Raw genomic sequence first — 5,190 nt, forward strand, 5'->3', positions numbered from 1 at the left:
ACACAGATTTGAAAAGTTTCCTAGAAAAAGTGACTACTGTTTAGAGGATAACCAAGCAGTCCCCAGGGTTTTCACAAATGGAACTGCTCCATGTCAGGTTAACTTGACACACAAAGGCTTGGGGATGTGTGGCTTTTGTACGTTGAACTTTCAAACAAACTGAACTTTGAAACAACAGCACTCAAACCACCTTTCATATGCCAAATTAAGACTTTTAAATATTATCTAGTGAGCAATTTTAACTTTCACTTGGAAAATCCAGCTACTGCCAGTGGTTCCATTCTACAGCACCGCATCTTTGTATGTGTACCAGTTTATTTGGCAAATATTTCTTTATTTATTATGTTTCACTGATTGTTATATATAAATTAGGGGGAAAATGACATATAGGTTAGGATATGTTTGGGTTTTTTTTACAGAAACTCATTCAAACTTGCTTAAACTAAAAGGAATAGGTTCAATACAAGGGTACAACTGGATGGGGCGTGGGAGAGTGTGGGCTATGATGTGGACCGTTGACTATGGGGTGCGGCGGTGCCCAGAGATGTGCTTACCGGGTGCGGTGGATGTGTCATGATGATGGGAGGGAGTGTTGCTGTGGGGGGAGTGGGGGGTGGGGGCGGTGGGATTGAATGGGACTTCATATTTTTTGAATGTAATATTGTTTTTAAAAATGAATAAAAAAAAAAAAAATACAAGGGTACAGAATTATCCTCAGCACCCAAGATCCAGGAAGTTAACCTGGTATCTGAAACTACGGAACTTAACAGAATCCCATTCATCCCAACACTGAGAAATTGAAGAGAACAAGCCAGGCAAGGTCCCTATCCTCAGACGGCTTACATTCTAAAGAGAAAGCTCGACAATGTGAAGGAATAAGATTAGAGTCCATTGTAATTTGGAGTATGAAGGAAATAAATACAGTGATGAGACAGTAAATACCTGGGAAAGGAAATTATACTTTGAGTGGCCAGAGAAGACTGAGAGGACTTTAGAGATAAGATATGAAGAAAGAGAAGGAGTCAGAACGTGCAAAGAGCTGGAGGCTCTTCCAGGTAAAAGGAGGCCCCGCCTCCGCGCGCCCGCCTCCAGCAGGCTGAGGGAGGCCGGGCTGAGGGAGGCCGGGCTGAGGGAGGCCGGGCTGAGGGAGGCCGGGCTGAGGGAGGCCGGGCGCGGCTCCACGGCGTTCCCGCGCGTCCTGCCATTCACTGGCTGTTTTCCAGACGCGTACCCCAAAGTGGGTCCTCAGGGTTAGGCGGCGAGGCCCGCAAAGGGAGAGGACAGCGGGGAAGGCAGGTAGCTGCTGCTGCTCCAAAGGGCAGCCAGCCCGGCTCTTCCTCCCGCCGCCCCGGCCTCCGCGCTCGCTCCCCCAGTGGCCCCCGCGCACCTCCGCCCCGCGGCGCCCCGGGCCTCGCCGCGTGCTGCGGCCTGGGCGGAGCTCTGCAGCTGCAGCTCGGCAGCGGCCGGCGCCCTGGCCTTGGCCCACTCCCCAGCGCCGCTGGGCCGGGCCGGTGGGCCGCCCAGAGCTGCCGCCCAGCGGGTCTTGCGCCACCCACTCGGGACCCAAAGCCAGGCGGCAGCCAACCGCGAGGGCGACCCCAATTTCTTGAAAGTGATGGAGCCCTTGCCAGTATCAAGGACAAGCTGGTCGACGACCTCAAGACCGGTGAGAACGAGGAGCAGAAGCGGAAGCCAAGCCAGTGCGCGGCCTCCTACAGATCATAAGCCCTGCAACCTTGTGCGGAGCGTCTCCTCCCCCTCCAGAGCGAAAACAGCCCCTGCGAAGTCACCGAGACCTACCAAGCCCAGCACAACCAGCACCGCGTACCCTGCAAGGGAGACATCCGTTACAGCACAGATGTGAGTGTGGATGATGTGAAAGCTTTGACATCTCTGATGACCTGCGTAAGTGTCAAGAGGTTGAGGTGCCATTTGGAGGTGATAAAGCGGGTGTTAAGAACAATCCCAAGAACTATATCGATAATGAATTGGAAAAGATCACAAGGAGGCTCACCATGGAGTTAGCAAAGAAGGGCTTTATTGGTCCTGGCATGGAATGCCCTCTCCAAACACAGATGAGTGTGGGATGTCCTGGATCGCTGACACCTACACCAGACTATAGGGCACTACGATATTAACATTAACATCACCGATAAGCCCATCAGCCTGGACCCATCTCCACCACCAGTGGCAGGGTTTTCACAGGATTGAAAACTTCCTCAATGAAGCTTCCTACACAAGCATTTTAGAGAATGACACCAGGCTTTGAAGATAAAACTCTTTTTATTCAGGGATTTGGTAACATGAGCCTGCATTGTATGAGATATTTACATCAGTTTGGTGCTGAAAGTGTTGGTGTTGGTGAATCTTATGAGAGCATCTGGAATCCAGATGGTTTTGACCCAAATAAATTGCAAGACATTAAAATGCAACGTGGATCAATCCTAGATTTCCCCAAGGCAAAGCTCTATGAAGAGAGCATCTTAGAAGCAGATTGTAATATATTGATCCCTGCTGCCAGTGAAAAGCAGTTGACCAAATCCAATAGGCCCCCCAGAGTCAAAGCCAAGATCATTGCTGAAGATACCAATGGATTGACAACTCCAGAAGCTGATACTATTTTTATAGAGAGGAACACCATAGTTATTCCTGATCTCTACTTGAATGCTGGAGGAGTGACAGTGTCTTACTTTGAGTGGCTGAAGAATCTAAAGCATGTCAGCTGTGGATGTTTGACCTTCAAATATGAAGGGAATTCTAAATACCACTTACTCTCATCTGTTCAAGAGAGTTTGGAAAGAAAATTTGGAAAGCACGGTGGAACTATTCCCATTGTACCCACAACAGAGTTCCAAGACAGGATGTCAGGTGCATCTGAGAAAGACATCCTGCACTCTGGCTAGTGCACTCTATGGATCATTCTTCCAGGCATATCATGCCCCTGGGATTGGGCCTGAGAACAACTGCCTACATCAAAGCCCCTGAGAAAGTCTTCAAGGTGTACAATGAAGCTGGGGTGACCTTCACCTAAATGGATCATAGCTGACTTCATCACACTCTCCATCTGTAACTTCTACAAACCTATCACAAGTTTATATGTAACCACAGAAATCTGTTTATCTCATGACTTATTGGTAATGGACACCATTCTCAATGAGTCAATCCTAACCAGCCCCTTTCAAAGAAAGAAATGAAGCGTGGGGAATCATGTACCCGCTGATGAGTGTGAAAGTAGGGCCATTTACCTTTAAATATAAAGTCTCTTCCATCTTCCCAACAAGTTAATTACCTATTGTTTGGAGACAGCACGTGCTGTCCAAGGGCAGCCATTGCTTGCATTCTTTTGCTCTAGTCACATATGGGACATGTTATAACTTTACATTTAAGAAGGTGTGTGTGGCATTTTCAGAAGGTAGCGTGGTCCTAAAGTGAGTAATAAGTATTTCACATCAACAAAATAACTCAACTTTATGGGTTGCAAACAAAAATAAAAGCTGTTTCTCTTTGTGCATTTTATTCTTACAGAATAAAATAAGTACATGCTGCTGTAATAAAATTGCCTTTAATCGCTTAACAAGCCTAACCTTGACTCAAGCAGTGAATGCCTAGAAACATAAATGAAAAAAACTTGTTTTATAACATAAAACAATATCATTTATAGCTTATCGTGTATTGCTGTCCAACAAAAATTAAAAGCCAGACTGAGAACTAAATTATCTTCATAACTGCAAACAATGGAAGCTATTTTTGTTGAGACTATTTGAACTTGCTAAATGTAATTGACACATAGTCAAAGAATGCAATACCCTCTTATGTTAATTAAATTTTCTTTTCTTTTGAAGATCTATTGTTTTGACTAATTAAATAATAATTCAAATAGAGTAACCCAGAAAGAAAAAACCACTTACTTGTTCTGCCTATTTGGAGACTGGATGGCAGGTCTGACATTGCCAATGACTCCAACTCTGCGGACTTTCTGTCCTCTTCTTTTTAGAGGCCTCCTATTCTGCACAAATGTTAATTAACAAAGTGGACTGAAAACAACCTTGGATCAAGTGTTTTGTTTGGGAATTATATGGCCAGGGCCTTTTGATAAATAGTGTCCCAATTAAGTAGTAGATATTTATATAAAGAATGAGCTTTTTTGTTAATATTTAAAATTTATTAATAATAGTACCCTTGGAAAGTGGACTTGGCCCAGTGGTTAGGGCATCCATCTACCACATGGGAGGTCTCTGGTTCAAACCCTGGGCCTCCGTGACCCGTGTGGAGCGGGCCCATGCGCAGCGCTGATGCCCACAAAGAGAGCCGTGCTACCCAGAGGTGTCCCCTGCATAAGGGAAACCCACACGCAAGGAGTGCGTCCCGTAAGGAGAGTCGCCTAGTGCGAAAGAAAGTGCAGCCTGCCCAAGAATGGCGCCGCACACACGGAGAGCTGACACAATAAGATGATGCAACAAAAAGAAACACAGATTCCCGTGCCATTGACAGCAATAGAAGCGGACAAAGAAGAACACACAGCAAATAGACACAGAGAACAGACAACTGGGGCAGGGGGAAGGGAGAGAAGTATATAAATAAATAAATATTTAAAATAATAATAATAATAGTACCCTTTCAGATATTTCTAACTACTTTGTAACTATATGGCTTAGCCTGGTGATAAAAGCAGTTATTAAAAGTATACCTTTTCAGGAAGTGGATGTGACTCAATGACTGAGCTTCCACCTACCACATGGGAGGTCCAGGGTTCAGTTCCCGGTGCCTGCTGGAGAAGACAAGCAAGACAGCAAGCTAGAGTGATGAGCAGGCATGGCAGGCTGATGCAACAAGGAGACACAAAGAGGAAAGATAATAAGAAACATATCAAAGCAGGGAGCTGAGGTGGCTCAAGCTATTGAGTGCCTCTTTCCCACATATGAGGTCCCAGATTCAGTTCCCGGTGCCTCCTAAAGAGAAGACCAGCAGACACAGGAAGCACACAGTGAATGGACACAGCAGACAGCGAGTGCAAACAACAAGTGGGGAGGGTGGTAAATAAATAAAATAAATCTTTTTAAAAAATTCTACATTTCAAAATAAAAAATGCAAATGCTTGAAAGAAATAGCTTGACCTGTTTTAAGAATAGAAAGGCCAGAAAGCAAGACAGAGAAAAGTGTCAGATGAGGTTAGGGAGGTGGCCAAGATCC

At 45.5% G+C, this 5,190-nt stretch overlaps 1 pseudogene; it reads left to right on the top strand.

The window, feature by feature from the left end:
- Positions 1-505: 505 nt before the first annotated feature.
- Positions 506-3,031, top strand: LOC101413084 (glutamate dehydrogenase 1, mitochondrial-like; annotated as a pseudogene).
- The last annotated feature ends 2,159 nt before the right edge of the window (positions 3,032-5,190 follow it).

The sequence above is a fragment of the Dasypus novemcinctus genome, chromosome 1 (assembly GCF_030445035.2).
Source record: "Dasypus novemcinctus isolate mDasNov1 chromosome 1, mDasNov1.1.hap2, whole genome shotgun sequence".
Taxonomy (NCBI): domain Eukaryota; kingdom Metazoa; phylum Chordata; class Mammalia; order Cingulata; family Dasypodidae; genus Dasypus; species Dasypus novemcinctus.